The sequence below is a fragment of the Argentina silus genome, assembly GCF_951799395.1.
Source record: "Argentina silus genome assembly, chromosome: 4".
In the NCBI taxonomy this organism is placed as follows: domain Eukaryota; kingdom Metazoa; phylum Chordata; class Actinopteri; order Argentiniformes; family Argentinidae; genus Argentina; species Argentina silus.
In genome coordinates, this window is record NC_139658.1 from 25,013,479 (window position 1) to 25,023,478 (window position 10,000).

Sequence of the window (10,000 nt, forward strand, 5' to 3'; positions counted from 1 at the left end):
CGCCACACACACACACACACACACACACACACACACACACACACACACGCACACGCACACACACACACATGCATGCACTGTATGTGCACACACACACATGCACACATAAACACACACACATGCAGTACACCCCCCACGACGACACACACACACACACACACACTTCCTCAAGGACAGTTTGCCCTCACCTCCGGGAGCCTGTATAGCTGAAAGGCTGACCGCCTGACCGCCTGACCACCTGACCACCGGACCACCGACCCACACCGTGAGCCGACTCTCCAGGACTCTCTTCAGAACACACACCCAGCAGAGAAGAAAGTCAAACACCAAAGGAAAACACCATAGTTGATAGGTGTGTCTGTGTGTGTGTGTGTGTGTGTGTGTGTGTGTGTGTGTGTGTGTGTGTGTCTGTGTGTGTGTGTGTCTGTGTGTGTGTTAGTGGGAGGATAATCATGTGTCCTACACCAGGTGTCTGCAGCAGCAGCAGGGGAGGGGGGGTGAGGGAGGGAGGGAGAGGGGAGGAGAGGAGTGGAGAGGAGAGGAGGGGAGGGGAGGGGAGGGGTGTCTGTCTGTCTGACTCACAGCAAGCTTGTGATAGAGGAGAAGGAAGGACAAACAGACAGGCCCATCCATCAGCCCTGGGCTCCCTGGTGTGTCTGGAGAGGGCTGGAGAGGGCTGGGGAGGGCTGGGGAGGGCTGGGGAGGGCTGGGGAGGGGCTGCAGCTGGAGAGGGGGATCAGGCTAGGGCTGGAGCTAGGGAGGGTTGGGGCTAGGGAGGGCTGGGGCTAGGGAGAGGGGCTTGGCTGGGGTTGGGGAGGGGGCTAGGGCTAGGGAGGGGGCTGGGGCCAGGCTGGGACTATGGAGGGGGCTGGGACTATGGAGGGGGCTGGGGCTAGGGAGGGGGCTGGGGCCAGGCTGGGTCTAGGGAGGGGGCTGGGACTATGGAGGGGGCTGGGGCTAGGGAGGGGGCTGGGGCCAGGCTGGGTCTAGGGAGGGGGCTGGGGCTAGGGAGGGGGCTGGGGCTGGGGCCAGACTGGGACTAGGGAGGGAGCTGGGGCTGGGGCCAGACTGGGACTAGGGAGGGAGCTGGGGCTGGGGCCAGACTGGGACTAGGGTTGGGATTGGGGCTAGGGAGGGGGGCTCTCCCATCATGCCAGCTAAAACTTCCCTCCCTGGGGTTCAGACCTGGTGGCTAGGCTAGGGCTAGGCTAGGGCTAGGGTTGGGGCTAGGGTTGGGGCTAGGCTAGGGCTAGGCTAGGGCTAGGGTTGGGGCTAGGGTTGGGGCTAGGCTGGGGCTAGGGTTGGGGCTAGGCTGGGGCTAGGCTGGGGCTAGGCTGGGGTTGGATCTCTACTGGCTGTTTCTCTCTTTTTGTTCAACTGAAACTGTATTCATAAAATAATCAAAAATAGTGTTTACAATGTTTCCCAAACACTTGCGGTGCGCTTGTTTTAACTTGTCGAGCCTCGCGGTGTCTGGGTGGGCGGAGTTCGCTCTTTTGGGACTGCTGTAAACCATTGGTTCCATTGTAGCAGACCTAAATTATTTGAAAAAAATGTAATATTATTTAATATAACTAGGTCTGACGGCCGGGTCTCCGAGGCTGCAGATCCTCTCCTCTCTGGTCACTGTTACCTTATGTTACCTTATTCTTAGCCGCTACCTGAAAGTTTAGGGAACGTTTGTTTCCGTTTAGCCCAGATGTCCACACCTGACTTTTCTTTCTTCGTTGTTGCTTTTTTAATTCATTCAGTGCCGAGGGTGAATAAAGTCGCCTAACCGGTCAGTATTTTAGAGTGACTTTAGGGTGACTTTATTCACCAAAAACGCATCATTGGCAATGCTTCATTTTGTAGCCAATCAAAGTGTTGTTGCTAGGTAAACACTATAGGTGGGGAGTGTCCCAGAATCCTTTGGCAGTTGGTGAGTTAAAAGTGCTGCAGCGGATCGTTGGTCGGTGCTGTGAGACTGTCGGCAACGCTGTCGGCAACGCTGTCGGCAACGCTGGTCCGGTGTGGCTCAGGTGTCAGACTTGGCTTTAGCTGTTTGTTCATTGTTCATTTTCTTTTTTTAATCAATACTTCAAGTCTTTCATTTATCATTTTTCTGTTCCACCGAACGGTCAGCCGGCCGTACAATAGGAGAGAAGGCCGTGAGGTTTATTGACTGTCACCCCCCCCCCCCCCCCCCCCCCCACACACACACACACACACACACCCGCCCCCCCCCCCACACACACACACACACACAGTGTTAGGACCTTGGCTCTGACGGAACGGGAGGGGCGATGTTCCCTCCTGCCCCGTCTCTGTCACCCATTACTTCCTGACACGACCATGAAACAGCCAATCACGGCCAACCTTGTCCTTGAGCGTGCTAGGGTCGTTATGAGTTATACCTCCCACTTCTCACGTCTGTCTGTCTGTCTGTCTGTCTGCCTGTCTGCCTGTCTGTCTGTCTGTCTGTCTGCCTGCCTGTCTGTCTGTCTGCCTGTCTGTCTGTCTGTCTGTCACACACCTCCCTGTTCGTCACGATGATCTGTGATCGTCTATCTGCCCTGGCAGGTGTCCTAGACGATCCAGAGAGGAGCTTTAACACTGACCGTGACTGTATGCTTTCTTCTAGGGTTAGGTGTAGTCACTTATTATCCTGAGGTAACGTTTGTATCCCCCCCACTCTTCTGTACCCCTTTTTAAGTGTTCCACCCTTCATCCGAGCCCCTAAACCAGCCCTTCTCTCTGAGGTATCAGGAGTGCCTGTTGTCTCAGCGACACCACAGATTAACAATAACGTTGGTGACCTAACCTTCCCCGACGTTTCCACAAACACAGTATACCACCATGGGAAGGGTTATGGTTAGGGTTAAGGTAAGGGTTAGGGTTAAGGGTTAGGGTTAGGGTTAGGGTTAAGGGTTAGGGTTAAGGTAAGGGTTATGGTTAGGGTTACGGCTAGGGTTACGGCTAGGTTAGAGTTAGAGCTAAGTTAGGGTTAGGTTAGGATTAGGGCTAGGTTAGGGTTAGGTTAGGATTAGGGCTAGGTTAGGGTTAGGGTTGGGTTAGGATTAGGGTTAGGTTAGGATTAGGGCTAGGTTAGGGTTAGGTTAGGGCTGGGTTAGGTTAGGATTAGGGCTAGGTTAGGGTTAGGTTAGGATTAGGGCTAGGTTAGGGTTAGGTTAGGATTAGGGCTAGGTTAGGTTAGGGCTAGGTTAGGTTAGGGCTAGGTTAGGATTAGGGTTAGGTTAGGATTAGGGCTAGGTTAGGGTTAGGTTAGGGTTAGGTTAGGGCTAGGTTAGGATTAGGGCTAGGTTAGGGTTAGGTTAGGGTTAGGTTAGGTTAGGGTTAGGATTAGGTTTGAATGTTGGTGAAGCTAAGAAATGATGATGTGGAAAGTCATTTTGGACACACCTCTTCATTAAGAAGTTTATCATCAATATGTGTCTGGCGTGCATGTGTGTGTGTGTGTGTGTGTGTGTGTGTGTGTGGGTCTGGCGTGTGTGTGTGTGGGGGTTTGGCGTGTGTGTAAATGTGTATTCATGTTGTGTGTGTTGGATTGGTGCAGTGTTTCAGGACTGTAAGACTGTTGTCCAGGTTTGACTTCTGCTGTGCTGGCCGAGGGGTTCTAGCTTGGACAAGCAACATGAAATGATGTTGATGTTGTTTCGTTTTGTTTTCTGTTTCTTTTTTTGGAGGGAGGGATGGAGGGAGGCAGGGAGGGAGGGAGGGAGGGAGGGTGACGTGGGTCAGGGGCTTATTGCTTTGTATTTCTCCTTTGTGACTGAGGGTGAACATATATTGATGGTGTAACTGCATTAAATTATTTATCCTAAGCGGTCGGCTTGTGTGTGTGTGTGTGTGTGTTCTTTTGGCAGACAGCCGAGAGATTCTGATTCACAGAGCGGCTCATGCAGACAAAGAGAGAGACTGAGAGAGAGAGAGACAGAGAGAGAGAGACAGGGGAGAGAGAGAGACAGGGAAGAGAGAGACGGGAGAGAGAGAGAGACAGGGGAGAGAGAGACAGGGGGGAGAAAGAGACAGGGAAGAGAGAGACGGGAGAGAGAGACAGGGGAGAGAGAGAGAGAGACAGGGGGAGAGATACAGGGGAGAGAGAGAAAGAGACAGGGGAGAGAGAGAGAGAGACGGGGGAGAGAGACAGGGGAGAGAGAGACAGGGGAGAGAGAGAGAGAGAGACAGGGGAGAGAGAGAGACAGGGGGAGAGAGACAGGGGAGAGAGAGAGACAGGGGGAGAGAGACAGGGGAGAGAGAGAGAGAGACAGGGGAGAGAGAGAGAGACAGGGGGAGAGAGACAGGGGAGAGAGAGAGAGAGAGACAGGGGGAGAGAGACAGGGGGGAGAGAGACAGGGAAGAGAGAGAGAGACAGGGGAGAGAGAGAGAGACAGGGGGAGAGAGAGACAGGGGGAGAGAGAGAGACAGGGGGAGAGAGACAGGGAGAGAGAGACAGGGGGAGAGAGAGACAGGGGGGAGAGAGACAGGGGAGAGAGAGACAGGGGGGAGAGAGAGACAGGGGGAGAGAGACAGGGAGAGTGTTCTGAGGAGAACTCCCCCCTGGCCTCAGACATTCAGGAGCTGTACTCGTCTCTAACACACAGGATCAAACACTGCTTCACTACCAGAACAGACAGGACAGACAGAACAGAACAGAACTGACAGAACTGACAGCACAGACAGAACAGCACAGACAGCACAGACAGAACAGACAGAACAGACAGAACAGAACAGACAACAACAGACAGAACAGACAGAGCAGACAGAACAGACCAGGACAGACAGAACAGACAGCACAGACAGCACAGACAGAACAGACAGAACAGACAGGACAGACAGAACAGACAGGACAGAACAGACAGAACAGAACAGACAGCACAGAACAGACAGAACAGAACAGACAGAACAGACAACAACAGACAGAACAGACAGAACAGACAACAACAGACAGAACAGACAGCACAGCCAGAACAGACAGCACAGACAGAACAGACAACATCACTCTACTCTCTATACAATTACATTACACGGTTTGGTTTGATTACACGTGTGAGTGTGTGTGAGAGAGAGAGAGAGAGAGAGAGAGAGAGAGAGTGTGTGAGAGAGTTTGTGTGAGTGAGTGTGTGTGTGTGTGTGAGTGTGTGTGTGTGTGTGTGTGTGAGTGTGTGTACATTCCTCCCCACACCTTGAGTAAAAACACAGTAAGCATCGCCACATAAAATTCACATAGGTCGACATTCTATCCATGACCACAGAGACACGCCTGATGGGATCCCATGCATTACAACGAGCCCCATCCTCCGATGTCTACCTCCAGCAGCCTCCCCTGTCCTCCGATGTCTACCTCCAGCAGCCTCCCCTGGTCTACGGCATTGATGCTGGGGGCCCATGAAAGGAGTCTCCTCCTGCCTGAGGTTGGAATGCCCTCCGGCAGGGCTTGTGAACCTCTACCCCCCCACCCACCCCCCCACCCCATAACCCCGGAGCATGCAGACGGTGTCCATATACCACAGACTCACCCCCCCACCCCATAACCCCGGAGCATGCAGACGGTGTCCATATACCACAGACTCACCGGCTCCAAGCCTTTACGCAGTGATGAAACACAACAGAAAGTTCAATCCCCCACAGGATCGTCCACGGATGTACGTTGAATAAGTTATACTGTTTGTCTCCCAGCCGGGAAAAGGTACAGGCTCATTGTTATGCGTGGGAAGGAAAGAGGAATGGTATCAAACACGCTGAGAACATTCCCCTTTCCGTTCCATTCATTACAATGAGCCCATCCTCCGATTTCTACCTCCCCCAGCCTCCCCTGCTTTCATCCCGAGACCCAGGTTCCCCCCCTCTCGTCCCCTCCAGGTCTGTGCTTCTGTTCTCCGTACTCCCTCTGAAGTGTATACTTGTGTACTTCCTTGTGGGTTTGAGAACACTTGTTGGACCCATGGTTCTGGGGGGAAGGTCCGCCCCAGCATGGAGCAAGATTAGACCCAGAAACCCAACCACGCTGTCCCCCCACGCACACACGCACGCACGCACGCACACACGCACGCACGCACGCACACTCCAACCACGCTGTCCCCCTAGGCTGCTTCTCGTCCCCCCTCCTCACACACTCAATACACCACACACACACACACACACACACACACACACACACACACACACACACACACCACTCCCCACCCTGTCCAGTCCTCTCCTTCCCTGCAGCAGCAGCTCCACCCTCCAATGTGGTGATGGTGCTCCAGCCCTGGTTCCTTCATTGACCCGGGCTCAGAAACCCGACCCCAGCCAGAGTGCTCACGGATCAGGCCCGGTATAGATCCACACACAAATAGCCACCCAGGAGGAAGGAGAGAGGGACAAAGGGAAGGAAGGGTGGAGAGGGAGAGTAAATGTCCCCCGCCCCTCCCTCCCCCCCCCCCTCCTGACGGAGCTCTGATAGCACCCTGTGTGTATTTATAGAGGAACAAGAGCCGTCCTGTTCTCTGATCGATGCGGAGAAGGAGTTGATGAGAGATGTGACCTCCTGTCCCCAGTCCCCAGTTCCCCCATCGCCCCAGTCCCCCAGTCTCCCCGTCTCCCAGTCCCCCCAGTCCTCCCCCTTCCCAGTCCCCCAATCCCTCCCAGTCCCCCCCCTTCCCAGTCCTCCAGTCCCCCCCCCCCTCCCATTCCCCCAGTCCCCCCCCCTCTCAGTCCCCCAGTCCCCAGTCTCCCAGTCTCCCAGTCTCCCAGTCCCCCAGTCTTCCAGTCCCCCAGTCCACCAGTCTCCCAGTCCACCAGTCTCCCAGTCTCACAGTCCCCCAGTCCCCCAGTCCCCCAGTCCCCCCCCCTCCCAGTCCCCCAGCCCCGCCCCCCTCCCAGTCTCCCAGTCCCCCAGTCCCCCACCTACCAGTCTCCCAGTCTCCCAGTCCCCCCCCACCAGTCTCCCAGTCCTCCCCCTTCCCAGTCCCCCAATCCCTCCCAGTCCCCCCCCTTCCCAGTCCTCCAGTCCCCCCCCCCTCCCAGTCCCCCAGTCCCCAGTCTCCCAGTCTCCCAGTCCCCCAGTCTTCCAGTCCCCCAGTCCACCAGTCTCCCAGTCCACCAGTCTCCCAGTCTCCCAGTCCCCCCCCTCCCAGTCCCCCAGTCTCCCAGTCCCCCAGCCCCCCCCCCCTCCCAGTCTCCCAGTCCCCCAGTCCCCCACCTACCAGTCTCCCAGTCTCCCAGTCCCCCCCCTACCAGTCTCCCAGTCCCCCAGTCCCCCCAGTCCCCCACCTACCAGTCTCCCAGTCCCCCCCCTACCAGTCTCCCAGTCCCCCCCCTACCAGTCTCCCAGTCCCCCAGTCCCCCAGTCCCAATCACAAATCTCTGTACAACAACCTTCAACAAATAAACCGATATTCTAAATTCTGAGTAGGACTGGACATGACCCCCCCCCCCCCCCGGACCTCTGGACCTCTGGACCTGGCTGGGTCAGGCTGAACTGGAGCTGAAGCACTGCTAATGTCTGGTGTATTTAGAGTGTGTGTAAATGTCATGTGGGGGGGGGGGGGGGAGTGTTGCTCAGAGTTTTAAGTGAGAGTTGAAATATACTTAATTTCAATGTATTCTCTGGCCTCCTTCCTACTGTGAATATGACATTTGTTGTGGGAGATAATTTGTTTTCCTCATTAGATTACGTGAGTGCTGAGTCAGAGATCATTCTAGAAGGATTCTGCGTTGCTTTACTTGAGAAACGTCCCAGTCGTCGGATCGGAGAAGAGGCCCGACACGCGTGTGAATAAAACACATGTAGTCCACAGCAGGACACGGTCACGGAGCTGCAACACGTTTCCACAGAAAGCCTGAAATCGAACGTCAGAAACCCATTCTATGCATATCCAGACAGTTTTAAAAAACATTTACAAAGCTATCATACATGAAACTTCTAGATGTATCACCGCAAATTACACTTCATTCCATATTATTATTATTATTATTATTATTATTATTATTAAACCTTTATTTTGACAGGGATGTCCCACTAAGAGCCCTGCTTACATTAAAACACCTCACATTAAAATGACCCTACATTACATGAGTAATACAAACAGTACGTCACCTGAATAACAGGCTTGATAAGGAGGATGGATCCCCTAACGGCCAGAGAGGCTGGTGGACGCCAAGGCTGCTCTTAGGATGGAACATGACTGGACAGAAATCACATGGGGAGGGTGCGCCATCTAGTGGACAGTGTCATAAGTACAGCTCGGGAGAAAGGGAATTAACAACCTGGCTTAAACCAGACATACTGTAGGGCAGGGGAGGCTGGTGGGAGTAGAAATCGGAGGACAGCTCACGATAATCAATGGAACGTAATGAGGAATGGCGTCAAAAACGCCTGTTTGATACCGTTCCTCATTCCATCCTCTGATTTCTACCTCCACCAGCCTCCCCTGGTGCACAGTACACCCAACGGTGACACACACCCGGTTCACAAAGACAAGGGATTGCATCATCATGCTTTAGGCACCAGAGAGTCCTTAATTAGGCCTTGCACTGAGTGAGACTCCTAGACTGTAGCTCACCACTAATGTTCAGTATGCTGCTGTCTACAGCAGGGGAGGGAGGCTGGTGGAGGTAGAAATCGGAGGCAGATCATTCCTTATTACATTCTCCATGCATTACAATGAGCCCATCCTCCTCTGATTTCTACCTGGTCCAGCCTCCCCTGGTCTGCGGTGAGCTGGGCCGTCCCTCGCGGTCTCTCAGGGTCACACAAACACTTTCCACTTACAGTATTTATAGAAACTATCATTTTCAATGTTGAGACACAAAATAACATGACGATTGTGGAATTAACCAACTGAAACGTTCTCTGTAGATTGTTCTAGCAGTGAGCTGCACCACAACTAAAAACGGATTTACCCGAGGAACCTCAAGAGTTAACCTCCTCAGTGAAGGAGTCAGGTCATTGATGTTCTTGGATTTCAGTAATGAGGTTAGGGAAGCTGGGAGTTTATGCAGTAAGGCTTTACACACAAAAAGGGAGGAATGAAGAGATCTATGGGACTTTAACGAGGTCTATGAGATCTATGGGACTTTAACAAGGTCTATGAGATCTATGGGACTTTAACGAGGTCTATGAGATCTATAGGACTTTAACAAGGTCTATGAGATCTACGGGACTTTAACGAGGTCTATGAGATCTATAGGACTTTAACGAGGTCTATGAGATCTATAGGACTTTAACGAGGTCTATGAGATCTACGGGACTTTAACGAGGTCTATGAGATCTACGGGACTTTAACAAGGTCTATGAGATCTACGGGACTTTTACGAGGTCTATGAGATCTACGGGACTTTAACAAGGTCTATGAGATCTACGGGACTTTAACAAGGTCTATGAGATCTACGGGACTTTAACGAGGTCCAGCCAACTTTTTTATAAAGTATGCTACAGTATACTATAGATAAGGGTTATGGTTAGGGTTACGGTAAGGGTTATGGTTAGGGTTAAGGTTTGGGTAAGGGTTGTGGTTAGGGTTAAGGTAAGGCTTATGGCTATGGTTAAGGTTATGGTTATAGTTAGGGTAAGGGTTATGGTTATAGTTAGGGTGAGGGTTATGGTTATACTTAGGGTTAGGTTAGGGTCATCCCATGGACCCCACGTTCTCCCCACCTCTGTGTGGCTGAGCAACACTAGATCAGAGTTACGGACGACTCCCTCCTCTGCTCCTCCTTGGCTCCACTCTAGAACAGCTTTACAACAATTCCACCAGGCATCACCTACAGGACATACTTCACGCTGGACTGAAACTCCACTCAGCCGAAGCCATTTCAGAGTGAGAAGCAGTCGTTGATGTGGTCCAGGTGACACATTCTCACTCTGAAATGGATTCAGTTGAGTCTTAAAAAGTTGCCAGGATCACTCCGCTGAGACCAGGAGGGTCTGAATGGACCTGTCAGGTTTCTGCCCCCTGGAAAAATGGAGGTGATTTGAAGTGGAGGTTTGTTCTTGTAAAGTTGTGTAACAGAG